The following is an 18,363-nucleotide window of genomic DNA, read 5'->3' as shown; positions in this document are numbered from 1 at the left end:
TCGAATCCACCATGGCCAGAGGAGGGCAGCTGCAGACAAAAGGTCCGCCGTCACCGTGGAACCTTAAGGCTGGTGAAGTGGCCCTGTAAAAGAACGGCACCGTACTCTTTATGTACTATAAATCACTGTACGTGCACAAAAAGAGGAAAGCAGCTTCTGTACTCTCTAAAGCAGACGTTTACTTCGTATTCATGTAAACGCGACTACAGACATGCACCTACCGTAGGCAATCTGCTGCTACCAGGAATCCTCCACGGCCATAGGGGGGCAGCTGCGGAGAAAAGGTCCGCCGTCACCGTGGAACCTTAAGGCTGGGGACGTGGCCCTGTAAAAGAACGGCACCGTACTCTTTATGTACTAAAAAACGCCGTCGCATATAAAAAGAGGAAAGCAGCTACTTTTCTCTCCTAAACAGGCGTTTACTTCGTATTCATGTAAACGCGACAATATACATGCACCTACCTTAGGCGAATTGCTCGACCTCAAATCCGCCACGGTCAGAGGGGCAGCTGCGGACAAAAAGTCCGCCGTCACCGTGGAACCTTAAGGATGGGGACATGGCCCTGTAAAAGAACGGCACCGTACTCTTTATGTACTATAAATCACTGTACGTGCACAAAAAGAGGAAAGCAGCTTCTGTACTCTCTAAAGCAGACGTTTGCTTCGTATTCATGTAAACGCGACTACAGACATGCACCTACCGTAGGCAATCTGCTGCGACCAGGAATCCTCCACGGCCATAGGGGGGCAGCTGCGGAGAAAAGGTCCGCCGTCACCGTGGAACCTTAAGGCTGGGGACGTGGCCCTGTAAAAGAACGGCACCGTACTCTTTATGTACTATAAAAAGCCGTCGCGCATAAAAAGAGGAAAGCAGCTACTTTTCTCTCTTAAACAGGCGTTTACTTCGTATTCATGTAAACGCGACAATATACATGCACCTACCTTAGGCGAATTGCTCCGACCTCAAATCCGCCACGGTCAGAGTGGCAGCTGCGGACAAAAAGTCCGCCGTCACCGTGCAACCTTAATGCTGGGGACATGGCCCTGTAAAAAACGGCACCGTACTCTTAGTGTACTATAAAGCGCTGTACGTGCACAAAAAGAGGAAAGCAGCTTCTGTACTCTCTAAAGCAGACGTTTACTTCGTATTCATGTAAACACGACTACAGACATGCACCTACCGTAGGCAATCTGCTGCGACCAGGAATCCTCCACGGCCATAGGGGGCAGCTGCGGAGAAAAGGTCCGCCGTCACCGTGGAACCTTAACCCTGGGGACGTGGCCCTGTAAAAGAACGGCACCGTACTCTTTATGTACTATAAAACGCCGTCGCGCATAAAAAGAGGAAACCAGCTACTTTTCTCTCTTAAACAGGCGTTTACTTCGTATTCATGTAAACGCGACAATATACATGCACCTACCTTAGGCGAATTGCTCCGACCTCAAATCCGCCACGGTCAGAGGGGCAGCTGCGGACAAAAAGACCGCCGTCACCGTGGAACCTTAAGGCTGGGGACATGGCCCTGTAAAAAAAACGGCACCGTACTCTTTATGTACTATAAAAGGCTGTACGTGCACAAAAGGAGGAAAGCAGCTGCTGTACTCCCTTAATCAAGCGTTTACATCGTATTCACATAAGCGCGACTACAGACATGAGGAGCTGGAGAGAAAAAAATCCAGCGCCACCATGGAACCTTACGGCTGGGGAGGTGGCCCTGTAAAAGAACGGCACCGTGCTCTTTATGGACTATAAAACGCTGTACACGCACAAAAGGAGGTAACCAGCTATTGTATTCCCTTAAGCAAGTGTTTACTTAGTATTCACGTAAGGGCTACTACAGACATGCACCTACCGTAGGCAATCTGTTCCGGCCTCGAATCCACCACGGTCAGAGGGGGAGCTGCAGATAAAAAGTCCACCGTCACCGAGGAACCTTAAGGCTGGACACAAGGCCCTGTAAAAGAACGGCACCGTACTCTATGTACTATAAAACGCCGTCGCGCATAAAAAGAGGAAAGCAGCTACTTTTCTCTCTTAAACAGGCGTTTACTTCGTATTCATGTAAACGCGACAATAGACATGCACCTACCTTAAGCGACTTGCTGCGACCTCAAATCCGCCACGGCCAGAGTGGAAGGGGGAAGCTGCGGAGTAAAAATCCACCTCCACCGTGGAACCTTACGGCTGGGGACGTGGCCCTGTAAAAGAACGGCACCGTGCTCTTAATGGACTATAAAACGCTGTATACGCACAAAAAGAGGAAAGCAGGTTCTGTACACCCTTAAGCAGACGATTACTTCGTATTCATGTAAACGTGACTACAGACATGCACCTACCGTAGGCAATCTGCTGCGACCAGGAATCCTCCACGGCCATAGGGGGGCAGCTGCGGAGAAAAGGTCCGCCGTCACCGTGGAATCTTAAAGCTGGAGATGTGGCCCTGTAGAAGAACGGCACCATACTCTTTATGTACTATAAAACGCCGTCGCGCATAAAAAGAGGAAAGCAGCTACTTTTCTCTCTTAAACAGGCGTTTACTTCGTATTCGTGTAAACGCGAAAATAGACATGCACCTACCTTAGGCGACCTGCTCCGACCTCAAATCCGCCACGGTCAGAGGGGCAGCTGCGGACAAAAAGTCCGCCGTCACCGTGGAACCTTAAGGCTGGGGACATGGCCCTGTAAAAAAACGGCACCGTACTCTTTATGTACTATAAAGCGCTGTACGTGCACAAAAAGAGGAAAGCAGCTTCTGTACTCTCTAAAGCAGACGTTTACTTCGTATTCATATAAACGCGACTACAGACATGCACCTACCGTAGGCAATCTGCTGCGACCAGGAATCCTCCACGGCCATAGGGGGCAGCTGCGGAGAAAAGGTCCGCCGTCACCGTGGAACCTTAAGGCTGGGGACGTGGCCCTGTAAAAGAACGGCACCGTACTCTTTATGTACTATAAAACGCCGTCGCGCATAAAAAGAGGAAAGCAGCTACTTTTCTCTCTTAAACAGGCGTTTACTTCGTATTCATGTAAACGCGTAAATAGACATGCACCTACCTTAGGCGAATTGCTCCGACCTCAAATCCGCCACGGTCAGAGGGGCAGCTGCGGACAAAAAGTCCGCCGTCACCGTGGAACCTTAAGGCTGGGGACATGGCCCTGTAAAAAAAACGGCACCGTACTCTTTATGTACTATAAAGCGCTGTACGTGCACAAAAAGAGGAAGGCAGCTTCTGTTTTTTCTTAAGCACATGCTTGCTTCGTATTCATGTAAACGTGACTATAGATATGCACCTACCGTAGGCAATCTGCTGCGACTTGGAATCCACCACGGCCAGAGGGGGCAGCTGCGGAGAAAAGGTCCGCCGTCACCGTGGAACCTTAAGGCTGGAGATGTGGCCCTGTAAAAGAATGGCACCATACTCTTTATGTACTATAAAAGGCTGTACGTGCACAAAAGGAGGAAACAGCTACTGTACTCCCTTAATCAAGCGTTTACTTCGTATTCACATAAGCGCGACTACAGACATCACATACCGTGGGCAATCTGCTGCGACCTCGAATCCACTATGGCCAGAGGGGAGCAGCTGCGGACAAATGGTCCGCCGTCACTGTGGAACCTTAAGGCTGGTGACGTGGCCCTGTAAAATAACGGCACCTTGCTGTTTAGTGACTATAAAAAGCCGTACGCGCACAAAAAGGCTAAAGCAGCTGCTGTACTCAAGCAGCCCTTTACTTCGTATACACGTAAGCACGACTACAGACATGCACCTACCGTAGCCAATCTTCTCCGATGTCGAATCACCACGGCAAGACGGGGGAGCTGCGGAGATAAAGTCCACCGCCACTGTGGAACCTTACGGCTGGAAACGTGGCCCTGTAAAAGAACGGCACCATGCTTTTTATCGTCTATAAAACGCCGTACCCGCACAAAAAGAGGAAAGCAGCTACTGTACTCCCTTAAGCAAGCGTTTACTTCGTATTCACGTAAGCCCGACAATAGACATGCACCTACCTTAGGCGACCTGCTCCGACCTCAAATCCGCCACGGTCAGAGGGGCAGCTGCGGACAAAAAGTCCGCCGTCACCGTGGAACCTTAAGGCTGGGGACATGGCCCTGTAAAAAAACGGCACCGTACTCTTTATGTACTATAAAGCGCTGTACGTGCACAAAAAGAGGAAAGCAGCTTCTGTTTTTTCTTAAGCACATGTTTGGTTCGTATTCATGTAAACGCGACCATAGACATGCACCTACCTTAGGCGACCTGCTCCGACCTCAAATCCGCCATGGCCAGAGTGGGGGGAGCTGGAGAGAAAAAATCCACCGCCACCATGGAACCTTACGGCTGGGGAGGTGGCCCTGTAAAAGAACGGCACCGTGCTCTTTATGGACTATAAAACGCTGTACACGCACAAAAGGAGTAACCAGCTATTGTACTCCCTTAAGCAAGTGTTTACTTAGTATTCACGTAAGCGCTACTATAGACATGCATCTACCGTAGGCAATCTGTTACGGCCTCGAATCCACCACGGTCAGAGGGGTAGCTGCAGATCAAAAGTCCACCGTCACCGTGGAACCTTAAGGCTGGAGACAAGGCCCTGTAAAAGAACGGCACCGTGCTCTTAATGGACTATAAAACGCTGTATATGCACAAAAAGAGGAATGCAGGTTCTGTACACCCTTAAGCAGACGATTACTTCGTATTCATGTAAACGCGACTACAGACATGCACCTACCGTAGGCAATCTGCTGCGACCAGGAATCCTCCACGGCCATAGGGGGGCAGCTGCGGAGAAAAGGTCCGCCGTCACCTTGGAACCTTAAGGCTGGAGATGTGGCCCTGTAAAAGAACGGCACCATACTCTTTATGTACTATAAAAAGCTGTACGTGCACAAAAGGAGGAAAGCAGCTGCTGTACTCCCTTAATCAAGCATTTACTTCGTATTCACATAAGCGCGACTACAGACATGCACATACCGTAGGCAATATGCTGCGACCTCGAATTCACCATGGCCAGAGGGGGGCAGCTGCAGACAAAAGGTCCGCCGTCACCGTGGAACCTTAAGGCTGGTGAAGTGGCCCTGTAAAAGAACGGCACCGTGCTCTTTATGGACTATAAAACGCTGTACATGCACAAAAAGAGGAAAGCAGGTTCTGTACAACGTTAAGCAGACGTTTACTTCGTATTCATGTAAACGCGACTATAGACATGCACCTACCATAGGCAATCTGCTGCGACCTGGAATCCACCACGGCCAGAGGGGGGCAGCTGCGTAGAAAAGGTCCGCCGTCACCGTGGAGCCTTAAGGCTGGAGATGTGGCCATGTAAAAGAATGGCACCATACTCTTTATGTACTATAAAAGGCTGTACGTGCACAAAAAGAGGAAAGCAGGTTCTGTACACCCTTAAGCAGACGTTTACTTCGTATTCATGTAAACGCGACTATAGACATGCACCTACGATAGGCAATCTGCTGCGACCAGGAATCCTCCACGGCCATAGGGGGCAGCTGCGGAGAAAAGGTCCGCCGTCACCGTGGAACCTTAAGGCTGGAGATGTCGCCCTGTAAAAGAACGGCACCATACTCTTTATATACTATAAAAGGCTGTACGTGCACAAAAGGAGGAAAGCAGCTACTGTACTCCATTAAGCAAGCGTTTACTTCGTAGTCACGTAAGCGCGACTACAGACATGCACATACCGTAGGCAATATGCTGCGACCTCGAATCCACCATGGCCAGAGGGGGGCAGCTGCAGACAAAAGGTCCGCCGTCACCGTGGAACCTTAAGGCTGGTGAAGTGGCCCTGTAAAAGAACGGCACCGTACTCTTTATGTACTATAAATCACTGTACGTGCACAAAAAGAGGAAAGGAGCTTTTGTACTCTCTTAAGCAGACGTTTACTTCGTATTCACGTAAGCGCGACAATAGACATGCACCTACCTTAGGCGACCTGCTCCGACCTCAAATCCACCAGGGTCAGAGGGGGCAGCTGCGGAAAAAAACATCCGCCGTCACCGTGGAACCTTAAGGCTGGGGACGTGGCCCTGTAAAAGAACGGCACCGTACTCTTTATGTACTATAAAACGCTGTACGTGCACAAAAAGAGGAAAGCAGCTACTTTACTCCCTTAAAAAGGCATTTACTTCGCATTCATGGAAAGGCGACTGTAGACATACACCTACCTTAGGCGACCTGATCCGACCTCAAAACCACCACGGCCAGAGTGGGAGGGGGAAGCTGCGGAGAAAAAATCCACCGCCACCGTGGAACCTTACGGCTGGGGACGTGGCCCTGTAAAAGAACGGCACCGTGCTCTTTATGAACTATAAAACGCCGTCGCGCATAAAAAGAGGAAAGCAGCTACTTTTCTCTCTTAAACAGGCGTTTACTTCGTATTCATGTAAACGCGACAATATACATGCACCTACCTTAGGCGAATTGCTCCGACCTCAAATCCGCCACGGTCAGAGGGGCAGCTGCGGACAAAAAGTCCGCCGTCACCGTGGAACCTTAAGGCTGGGGACATGGCCCTGTAAAAGAACGGCACCGTACTCTTTATGTACTATAAAGCGCTGTACGTGCACAAAAAGAGGAAAGCAGCTTCTGTACTCTCTAAAGCAGACGTTTGCTTCGTATTCATGTAAACGCGACTACAGACATGCACCTACCGTAGGCAATCTGCTGCGACCAGGAATCCTCCACGGCCATAGGGGGGCAGCTGCGGAGAAAAGGTCCGCCGTCACCGTGGAACCTTAAGGCTGGAGATGTGGCCCTGTAAAAGAACGGCACCATACTCTTTATGTACTATAAAAGGCTGTACATGCACAAAAGGAGGAAAGCAGCTGCTGTACTCCCATAATCAAGCGTTTACTTCGTATTCACATAAGCGCGACTACAGACATGCACCTACCGTAGGCAATCTGCTGCGACCAGGAATCCTCCACGGCCATAGGGGGGCAGCTGCGGAGAAAAGGTCCGCCGTCACCGTGGAACCTTAAGGCTGGAGATGTGGCCCTGTAAAAGAACGGCACCATACTCTTTATGTACTATAAATCACTGTACGTGCACAAAAAGAGGAAAGCAGCTTCTGTACTCTCTAAAGCAGACGTTTACTTCGTATTCATGTAAACGCGACTACAGACATGCACCTACCGTAGGCAATCTGCTGCGACCAGGAATCCTCCACGGCCATAGGGGGCAGCTGCGGAGAAAAGGTCCGCCGTCACCGTGGAACCTTAAGGCTGGGGACGTGGCCCTGTAAAAGAACGGCACCGTACTCTATATGTACTATAAAACGCCGTCGCGCATAAAAAGAGGAAAGCAGCTACTTTTCTCTCTTAAACAGGCGTTTACTTCGTATTCATGTAAACGCGACAATATACATGCACCTACCTTAGGCGAATTGCTCCGACCTCAAATCCGCCACGGTCAGAGGGGCAGCTGCGGACAAAAAGTCCGCCGTCACCGTGGAACCTTAAGGCTGGGGACATGGCCCTGTAAAAGAAGGGCACCGTACTCTTTATGTACTATAAATCACTGTACGTGCACAAAAAGAGGAAAGCAGCTTCTGTACTCTCTAAAGCAGACGTTTGCTTCGTATTCATGTAAACGCGACTACAGACATGCACCTACCGTAGGCAATCTGCTGCGACCAGGAATCCTCCACGGCCATAGGGGGGCAGCTGCGGAGAAAAGGTCCGCCGTCACCGTGCAACCTTAAGGCTGTGGACGTGGCCCTGTAAAAGAACGGCACCGTACTCTTTATGTACTATAAAACACCGTCGCGCATAAAAAGAGGAAAGCAGCTACTTTTCTCTCTTAAACAGGCGTTTACTTCGTATTCATGTAAACGTGACAATATACATGCACCTACCTTAGGCGAATTGCTCCGACCTCAAATCCGCCACGGTCAGAGGGGCAGCTGCGGACAAAAAGTCCGCCGTCACCGTGGAACCTTAAGGCTGGGGACATGGCCCTGTAAAAAAACGGCACCGTACTCTTTATGTACTATAAAGCGCTGTACGTGCGCAAAAAGAGGAAAGCAGCTTCTGTACTCTCTGAAGCAGACGTTTGCTTCGTATTCATGTAAACTCGACTACAGACATGCACCTACCGTAGGCAATCTGCTGCGACCAGGAATCCTCCACGGCCATAGGGGGCAGCTGCGGAGAAAAGGTCCGCCGTCACCGTGGAACCTTAAGGCTGGAGATGTTGCCCTGTAAAAGAACGGCACCATACTCTTTATGTACTATAAAAGGCTGTACGTGCACAAAAGGAGGAAAGCAGCTGCTGTACTCCCATAATCAAGCGTTTACTTCGTATTCACATAAGCGCGACTACAGACATGCACCTACCGTAGGCAATCTGCTGCGACCAGGAATCCTCCACGGCCATAGGGGGGCAGCTGCGGAGAAAAGGTCCGCCGTCACCGTGGAACCTTAAGGCTGGAGATGTGGCCCTTTAAAAGAACGGCACCATACTCTTTATGTACTATAAAAGGCTGTACGTGCACAAAAGGAGGAAAGCAGCTGCTGTACTCCCTTAATCAAGCGTTTACTTCGTATTCACATAAGCGCGACTACAGACATGCACATACCGTAGGCAATATGCTGCGACCTCGAATCCACCATGGCCAGAGGAGGGCAGCTGCAGACAAAAGGTCCGCCGTCACCGTGGAACCTTAAGGCTGGTGAAGTGGCCCTGTAAAAGAACGGCACCGTACTCTTTATGTACTATAAATCACTGTACGTGCACAAAAAGAGGAAAGCAGCTTCTGTACTCTCTAAAGCAGACGTTTACTTCGTATTCATGTAAACGCGACTACAGACATGCACCTACCGTAGGCAATCTGCTGCGACCAGGAATCCTCCACGGCCATAGGGGGGCAGCTGCGGAGAAAAGGTCCGCCGTCACCGTGGAACCTTAAGGCTGGGGACGTGGCCCTGTAAAAGAACGGCACCGTACTCTTTATGTACTATAAAACGCCGTCGCGCATAAAAAGAGGAAAGCAGCTACTTTTCTCTCTTAAACAGGCGTTTACTTCGTATTCATGTAAACGCGACAATATACATGCACCTACCTTAGGCGAATTGCTCCGACCTCAAATCCGCCACGGTCAGAGGGGCAGCTGCGGACAAAAAGTCCGCCGTCACCGTGGAACCTTAAGGCTGGGGTCATGGCCCTGTAAAAAAACGGCACCGTACTCTTTATGTACTATAAAGCGCTGTACGTGCACAAAAAGAGGAAAGCAGCTTCTGTACTCTCTAAAGCAGACGTTTGCTTCGTATTCATGTAAACGCGACTACAGACATGCACCTACCGTAGGCAATCTGCTGCGACCAGGAATCCTCCACGGCCATAGGGGGCAGCTGCGGAGAAAAGGTCCGCCGTCACCGTGGAACCTTAAGGCTGGAGATGTTGCCCTGTAAAAGAACGGCACCGTACTCTATATGTACTATAAAACGCCGTCGCGCATAAAAAGAGGAAAGCAGCTACTTTTCTCTCTTAAACAGGCGTTTACTTCGTATTCATGTAAACGCGACAATATACATGCACCTACCTTAGGCGAATTGCTCCGACCTCAAATCCGCCACGGTCAGAGGGGCAGCTGCGGACAAAAAGTCCGCCGTCACCGTGGAACCTTAAGGCTGGGGACATGGCCCTGTAAAAGAAGGGCACCGTACTCTTTATGTACTATAAATCACTGTACGCGCACAAAAAGAGGAAAGCAGCTTCTGTACTCTCTAAAGCAGACGTTTGCTTCGTATTCATGTAAACGCGACTACAGACATGCACCTACCGTAGGCAATCTGCTGCGACCAGGAATCCTCCACGGCCATAGGGGGGCAGCTGCGGAGAAAAGGTCCGCCGTCACCGTGCAACCTTAAGGCTGGGGACGTGGCCCTGTAAAAGAACGGCACCGTACTCTTTATGTACTATAAAACGCCGTCGCGCATAAAAAGAGGAAAGCAGCTACTTTTCTCTCTTAAACAGGCGTTTACTTCGTATTCATGTAAACGTGACAATATACATGCACCTACCTTAGGCGAATTGCTCCGACCTCAAATCCGCCACGGTCAGAGGGGCAGCTGCGGACAAAAAGTCCGCCGTCACCGTGGAACCTTAAGGCTGGGGACATGGCCCTGTAAAAAAACGGCACCGTACTCTTTATGTACTATAAAGCGCTGTACGTGCGCAAAAAGAGGAAAGCAGCTTCTGTACTCTCTGAAGCAGACGTTTGCTTCGTATTCATGTAAACTCGACTACAGACATGCACCTACCGTAGGCAATCTGCTGCGACCAGGAATCCTCCACGGCCATAGGGGGCAGCTGCGGAGAAAAGGTCCGCCGTCACCGTGGAACCTTAAGGCTGGAGATGTTGCCCTGTAAAAGAACGGCACCATACTCTTTATGTACTATAAAAGGCTGTACGTGCACAAAAGGAGGAAAGCAGCTGCTGTACTCCCATAATCAAGCGTTTACTTCGTATTCACATAAGCGCGACTACAGACATGCACCTACCGTAGGCAATCTGCTGCGACCAGGAATCCTCCACGGCCATAGGGGGGCAGCTGCGGAGAAAAGGTCCGCCGTCACCGTGGAACCTTAAGGCTGGAGATGTGGCCCTTTAAAAGAACGGCACCATACTCTTTATGTACTATAAAAGGCTGTACGTGCACAAAAGGAGGAAAGCAGCTGCTGTACTCCCTTAATCAAGCGTTTACTTCGTATTCACATAAGCGCGACTACAGACATGCACATACCGTAGGCAATATGCTGCGACCTCGAATCCACCATGGCCAGAGGAGGGCAGCTGCAGACAAAAGGTCCGCCGTCACCGTGGAACCTTAAGGCTGGTGAAGTGGCCCTGTAAAAGAACGGCACCGTACTCTTTATGTACTATAAATCACTGTACGTGCACAAAAAGAGGAAAGCAGCTTCTGTACTCTCTAAAGCAGACGTTTACTTCGTATTCATGTAAACGCGACTACAGACATGCACCTACCGTAGGCAATCTGCTGCGACCAGGAATCCTCCACGGCCATAGGGGGGCAGCTGCGGAGAAAAGGTCCGCCGTCACCGTGGAACCTTAAGGCTGGGGACGTGGCCCTGTAAAAGAACGGCACCGTACTCTTTATGTACTATAAAACGCCGTCGCGCATAAAAAGAGGAAAGCAGCTACTTTTCTCTCTTAAACAGGCGTTTACTTCGTATTCATGTAAACGCGACAATATACATGCACCTACCTTAGGCGAATTGCTCCGACCTCAAATCCGCCACGGTCAGAGGGGCAGCTGCGGACAAAAAGTCCGCCGTCACCGTGGAACCTTAAGGCTGGGGTCATGGCCCTGTAAAAAAACGGCACCGTACTCTTTATGTACTATAAAGCGCTGTACGTGCACAAAAAGAGGAAAGCAGCTTCTGTACTCTCTAAAGCAGACGTTTGCTTCGTATTCATGTAAACGCGACTACAGACATGCACCTACCGTAGGCAATCTGCTGCGACCAGGAATCCTCCACGGCCATAGGGGGCAGCTGCGGAGAAAAGGTCCGCCGTCACCGTGGAACCTTAAGGCTGGAGATGTTGCCCTGTAAAAGAACGGCACCGTACTCTATATGTACTATAAAACGCCGTCGCGCATAAAAAGAGGAAAGCAGCTACTTTTCTCTCTTAAACAGGCGTTTACTTCGTATTCATGTAAACGCGACAATATACATGCACCTACCTTAGGCGAATTGCTCCGACCTCAAATCCGCCACGGTCAGAGGGGCAGCTGCGGACAAAAAGTCCGCCGTCACCGTGGAACCTTAAGGCTGGGGACATGGCCCTGTAAAAGAACGGCACCGTACTCTTTATGTACTATAAAGCGCTGTACGTGCACAAAAAGAGGAAAGCAGCTTCTGTACTCTCTAAAGCAGACGTTTGCTTCGTATTCATGTAAACGCGACTACAGACATGCACCTACCGTAGGCAATCTGCTGCGACCAGGAATCCTCCACGGCCATAGGGGGGCAGCTGCGGAGAAAAGGTCCGCCGTCACCGTGGAACCCTAAGGCTGGAGATGTGGCCCTGTAAAAGAACGGCACCATACTCTTTATGTACTATAAATCACTGTACGTGCACAAAAAGAGGAAAGCAGCTTCTGTACTCTCTAAAGCAGACGTTTACTTCGTATTCATGTAAACGCGACTACAGACATGCACCTACCGTAGGCAATCTGCTGCGACCAGGAATCCTCCACGGCCATAGGGGGGCAGCTGCGGAGAAAAGGTCCGCCGTCACCGTGGAACCTTAAGGCTGGGGACGTGGCCCTGTAAAAGAACGGCACCGTACTCTATATGTACTATAAAAGGCTGTACGTGCACAAAAGGAGGAAAGCAGCTGCTGTACTCCCATAATCAAGCGTTTACTTCGTATTCACATAAGCGCGACTACAGACATGCACCTACCGTAGGCAATCTGCTGCGACCAGGAATCCTCCACGGCCATAGGGGGGCAGCTGCGGAGAAAAGGTCCGCCGTCACAATGGAACCTTAAGGCTGGAGATGTGGCCCTGTAAAAGAACGGCACCATACTCTTTATGTACTATAAATCACTGTACGTGCACAAAAAGAGGAAAGCAGCTTCTGTACTCTCTAAAGCAGACGTTTACTTCGTATTCATGTAAACGCGACTACAGACATGCACCTACCGTAGGCAATCTGCTGCGACCAGGAATCCTCCACGGCCATAGGGGGGCAGCTGCGGAGAAAAGGTCCGCCGTCACCGTGGAACCTTAAGGCTGGAGATGTGGCCCTGTAAAAGAACGGCACCATACTCTTTATGTACTATAAAAGGCTGTACGTGCACAAAAGGAGGAAAGCAGCTGCTGTACTCCCATAATCAAGCGTTTACTTCGTATTCACATAAGCGCGACTACAGACATGCACCTACCGTAGGCAATCTGCTGCGACCAGGAATCCTCCACGGCCATAGGGGGGCAGCTGCGGAGAAAAGGTCCGCCGTCACAATGGAACCTTAAGGCTGGAGATGTGGCCCTGTAAAAGAACGGCACCATACTCTTTATGTACTATAAATCACTGTACGTGCACAAAAAGAGGAAAGCAGCTTCTGTACTCTCTAAAGCAGACGTTTACTTCGTATTCATGTAAACGCGACTACAGACATGCACCTACCGTAGGCAATCTGCTGCGACCAGGAATCCTCCACGGCCATAGGGGGGCAGCTGCGGAGAAAAGGTCCGCCGTCACCGTGGAACCTTAAGGCTGGGGACGTGGCCCTGTAAAAGAACGGCACCGTACTCTATATGTACTATAAAACGCCGTCGCGCATAAAAAGAGGAAAGCAGCTACTTTTCTCTCTTAAACAGGCGTTTACTTCGTATTCATGTAAACGCGACAATATACATGCACCTACCTTAGGCGAATTGCTCCGACCTCAAATCCGCCACGGTCAGAGGGGCAGCTGCGGACAAAAAGTCCGCCGTCACCGTGGAACCTTAAGGCTGGGGACATGGCCCTGTAAAAGAACGGCACCGTACTCTTTATGTACTATAAATTACTGTACGTGCACAAAAAGAGGAAAGCAGCTTCTGTACTCTCTAAAGCAGACGTTTGCTTCGTATTCATGTAAACGCACTACAGACATGCACCTACCGTAGGCAATCTGCTGCGACCAGGAATCCTCCACGGCCATAGGGGGGCAGCTGGGGAGAAAAGGTCCGCCGTCACCGTGGAACCTTAAGGCTGGGGACGTGGCCCTGTAAAAGAACGGCACCGTACTCTTTAAGTACTATAAAACGCCGTCGCGCATAAAAAGACGAAAGCAGCTACTTTTCTCTCTTAAACAGGCGTTTACTTCGTATTCATGTAAACGCGACAATATACATGCACCTACCTTAGGCGAATTGCTCCGACCTCAAATCCGCCACGGTCAGAGGGGCAGCTGCGGACAAAAAGTCCGCCGTCACCGTGGAACCTTAAGGCTGGGGACATGGCCCTGTAAAAAAACGGCACCGTACTCTTCATGTACTATAAAGCGCTGTACGTGCACAAAAAGAGGAAGGCAGCTTCTGTTTTTTCTTAAGCACATGTTTGCTTCGTATTCATGTAAACGTGACTATAGATATGCACCTACCGTAGGCAATCTGCTGCGACCTGGAATCCACCACGGCCAGAGGGGGCAGCTGCGGAGAAAAGGTCCGCCGTCACCGTGGAACCTTAAGGCTGGAGATGTGGCCCTGTAAATGAATGGCAACATACTCTTTATGTACTATAAAAAGCTGTACGTGCACAAAAGGAGGAAAGCAGCTACTGTACTCCCTTAATCAAGCGTTTACTTCGTATTCACATAAGCGCGACTACAGACATCACATACCGTGGGCAATCTGCTGCGACCTCGAATCCACCATGGCCAGAGGGGGGCAGCTGCGGACAAATGGTCCGCAGTCACTGTGGAACCTTAAGGCTGGTGACGTGGCCCTGTAAAATAACGGCACATTGCTGTTTAGTGACTATAAAAAGCCGTACGCGCACAAAAAGGCTAAAGCAGCTGCTGTACTCAAGCAGCCCTTTACTTCGTATACACGTAAGCACGACTACAGACATGCACCTACCGTAGCCAATCTGCTCCGATGTCGAATCACCACGGCAAGACGGGGGAGCTGCGGAGATAAAGTCCACCGCCACTGTGGAACCTTACGGCTGGGGACGTGGCCCTGTAAAAGAACGGCACCATGCTTTTTATCGTCTATAAAACGCCGTACCCGCACAAAAAGAGGAAATCAGCTACTGTACTCCCTTAAGCAAGCGTTTACTTCGTATTCACATAAGCCCGACAATAGACATGCACCCACCTTAGGCGACCTGCTCCGACCTCAAATCCACCATGGTCAGAGGGGGCAGCTGCGGAAAAAAACATCCGCCGTCACCGTGGAACCTTAAGGCTGGGGACGTGGCCCTGTAAAAGAACGGCACCGTACTCTTTATGTACTATAAAACGCTGTACGTGCACAAAAAGAGGAAAGCAGCTACTTTACTCCCTTAAAAAGGCATTTACTTCGCATTCATGTAAAGGCGACTGTAGACATACACCTACCTTAGGCGACCTGATCCGACCTGAAAACCACCACGGCCAGAGTAGGAGGGGGAAGCTGCGGAGAAAAAATCCACCGCCACCGTGGAACCTTACGGCTGGGGACGTGGCCCTGTAAAAGAACGGCACCGTGCTCTTTATGGACTATAAAACGCTGTACATGCACAAAAAGAGGAAAGCAGCTTCTGTACTCTCTTAAGCAGACAGTTACTTCGTATTCATGTAAACACGACTATAGACATGCACCTACCGTAGGCAATCTGCTGCGACCAGGAATCCTCCACGGCCATAGGGGGGCAGCTGCGGAGAAAAGGTCCGCCGTCACCGTGGAACCTTAAGGCTGGAGATGTGGCCCTGTAAAAGAACGGCACCATACTCTTTATGTACTATCAATCACTGTACGTGCACAAAAAGAGGAAAGCAGCTTCTGTACTTTCTAAAGCAGACGTTTACTTCGTATTCATGTAAACGCGACTACAGACATGCACCTACCGTAGGCAATCTGCTGCGACCAGGAATCCTCCACGGCCATAGGGGGGCAGCTGCGGAGAAAAGGTCCGCCGTCACCGTGGAACCTTAAGGCTGGGGACGTGGCCCTGTAAAAGAACGGCACCGTACTCTTTATGTACTATAAAACGCCGTCGCGCATAAAAAGAGGAAAGCAGCTACTTTTCTCTCTTAAACAGGCGTTTACTTCGTATTCATGTAAACGCGACAATATACATACCTTAGGCGAATTGCTCCGACCTCAAATCCGCCACGGTCAGAGGGGCAGCTGCGGACATAAAGTCCGCCGTCACCGTGGAACCTTAAGGCTGGGGACATGGCCCTGTAAAAAAACGGCACCGTACTCTTTATGTACTATAAAGCGCTGTACGTGCACAAAAAGAGGAAAGCAGCTTCTGTACTTCTTAAAGCAGACGTTTACTTCGTATTCATGTAAACGCGACTACAGACATGCACCTACCGTAGGCAATCTGCTGCGACCAGGAATCCTCCACGGCCATAGGGGGGCAGCTGCGGAGAAAAGGTCCGCCGTCACCGTGGAACCTTAAGGCTGGGGACGTGGCCCTGTAAAAGAACGGCACCGTACTCTTTATGTATTATAAAACGCCGTCGCGCATAAAAAGAGGAAAGCAGCTACTTTTCTCTCTTAAACAGGCGTTTACTTCGTATTCATGTAAACGCGACAATATACATGCACCTACCTTAGGCGAATTGCTCCGACCTCAAATCCGCCACGGTCAGAGGGACAGCTGCGGACAAAAAGTCCGCCGTCACCGTGGAACCTTAAGGCTGGGGTCATGGCCCTGTAAAAAAACGGCACCGTACTCTTTATGTACTATAAAGCGCTGTACGTGCACAAAAAGAGGAAAGCAGCTTCTGTACTCTCTAAAGCAGACGTTTGCTTCGTATTCATGTAAACGCGACTACAGACATGCACCTACCGTAGGCAATCTGCTGCGACCAGGAATCCTCCACGGCCATAGGGGGGCAGCTGCGGAGAAAAGGTCCGCCGTCACCGTGGAACCTTAAGGCTGGAGATGTGGCCCTGTAAAAGAACGGCACCATACTCTTTATGTACTATAAAAGGCTGTACGTGCACAAAAGGAGGAAAGCAGCTGCTGTACTCCCTTAATCAAGCGTTTACTTCGTATTCACATAAGCGCGACTACAGACATGCACATACCGTAGGCAATATGCTGCGACCTCGAATCCACCATGGCCAGAGGAGGGCAGCTGCAGACAAAAGGTCCGCCGTCACAGTAGAACCTTAAGGCTGGTGAAGTGGCCCTGTAAAAGAACGGCACCGTACTCTTTATGTACTATAAATCACTGTACGTGCACAAAAAGAGGAAAGCAGCTTCTGTACTCTCTAAAGCAGACGTTTACTTCGTATTCATGTAAACGCGACTACAGACATGCACCTACCGTAGGCAATCTGCTGCGACCAGGAATCCTCCACGGCCATAGGGGGGAGCTGCGGAGAAAAGGTCCGCTTCACCGTGGAACCTTAAGGCTGGGGACGTGGCCCTGTAAAAGAACGGCACCGTACTCTTTAAGTACTATAAAACGCCGTCGCGCATAAAAAGAGGAAAGCAGCTACTTTTCTCTCTTAAACAGGCGTTTACTTCGTATTCATGTAAACGCGACAATTTACATGCACCTACCTTAGGCGAATTGCTCCGACCTCAAATCCGCCACGGTCAGAGGGGCAGCTGCGGACAAAAAGTCCGCCGTCACCGTGGAACCTTAAGGCTGGGGACATGGCCCTGTAAAAAAACGGCACCGTACTCTTTATGTACTATAAAGCGCTGTACGTGCACAAAAAGAGGAAGGCAGCTTCTGTTTTTTCTTAAGCACATGTTTGCTTCGTATTCATGTAAACGTGACTATAGATATGCACCTACCGTAGGCAATCTGCTGCGACCTGGAATCCACCACGGCCAGAGGGGGCAGCTGCGGAGAAAAGGTCCGCCGTCACCGTGGAACCTTAAGGCTGGAGATGTGGCCCTGTAAAAAAATGGCACCATACTCTTTATGTACTATAAAAGGCTGTACGTGCACAAAAGGAGGAAAGCAGCTACTGTACTCCCTTAATCAAGCGTTTACTTCGTATTCACATAAGCGCGACTACAGACATCACATACCGTGGGCAATCTGCTGCGACCTCGAATCCACCATGGCCAGAGGGGGGCAGCTGCGGACAAATGGTCCGCCGTCACTGTGGAACCTTAAGGCTGGTGACGTGGCCCTGTAAAATAACGGCACATTGCTGCTTAGTGACTATAAAAAGCCGTACGCGCACAAAAAGGCTAAAGCAGCTGCTGTACTCAAGCAGCCCTTTACTTCGTATACACGTAAGCACGACTACAGACATGCACCTACCGTAGCCAATCTGCTCCGATGTCGAATCACCACGGCAAGACGGGGAGCTGCGGAGATAAAGTCCACCGCCACTGTGGAACCTTACGGCTGGGGACGTGGCCCTGTAAAAGAACGGCACCATGCTTTTTATCGTCTATAAAACGCCGTACCCGCACAAAAAGAGGAAAGCAGCTACTGTACTCCCTTAAGCAAGCGTTTACTTCGTATTCACATAAGCCCGACAATAGACATGCACCCACCTTAGGCGACCTGCTCCGACCTCAAATCCACCATGGTCAGAGGGGGCAGCTGCGGAAAAAAACATCCGCCGTCACCGTGGAACCTTAAGGCTGGGGACGTGGCCCTGTAAAAGAACGGCACCGTACTCTTTATG

At 50.3% G+C, this 18,363-nt stretch overlaps 3 long non-coding RNA genes across 3 annotated transcripts; all 3 read right to left on the bottom strand.

Moving 5' to 3' along the window:
• Positions 1–4,015: 4,015 nt before the first annotated feature.
• Positions 4,016–14,968, bottom strand: LOC144097841 (uncharacterized). Its single transcript, XR_013307103.1, has 5 exons — positions 14,863–14,968; positions 14,623–14,724; positions 14,385–14,488; positions 14,145–14,247; positions 4,016–4,118 (listed from the first exon to the last, which is right to left on the bottom strand). It is a non-coding gene; the product is annotated as an uncharacterized LOC144097841 (long non-coding RNA).
• On the bottom strand, positions 5,470–6,053 carry LOC144097833 (uncharacterized). Its single transcript, XR_013307102.1, has 3 exons — positions 5,948–6,053; positions 5,706–5,809; positions 5,470–5,567 (listed from the first exon to the last, which is right to left on the bottom strand). It is a non-coding gene; the product is annotated as an uncharacterized LOC144097833 (long non-coding RNA).
• Positions 14,969–17,511: 2,543 nt separating the features above from the next.
• Positions 17,512–18,334, bottom strand: LOC144097822 (uncharacterized). Its single transcript, XR_013307101.1, has 4 exons — positions 18,230–18,334; positions 17,991–18,091; positions 17,753–17,856; positions 17,512–17,615 (listed from the first exon to the last, which is right to left on the bottom strand). It is a non-coding gene; the product is annotated as an uncharacterized LOC144097822 (long non-coding RNA).
• Between the last annotated feature and the right edge of the window lie 29 nt (positions 18,335–18,363).

The sequence above is a fragment of the Amblyomma americanum genome, chromosome 1 (genome assembly GCF_052857255.1).
Source record: "Amblyomma americanum isolate KBUSLIRL-KWMA chromosome 1, ASM5285725v1, whole genome shotgun sequence".
NCBI lineage: Eukaryota > Metazoa > Arthropoda > Arachnida > Ixodida > Ixodidae > Amblyomma > Amblyomma americanum.
The sequence above is the reverse complement of the archived record's forward strand: the minus strand, read 5'-3'. Positions and strand labels throughout refer to the sequence as shown.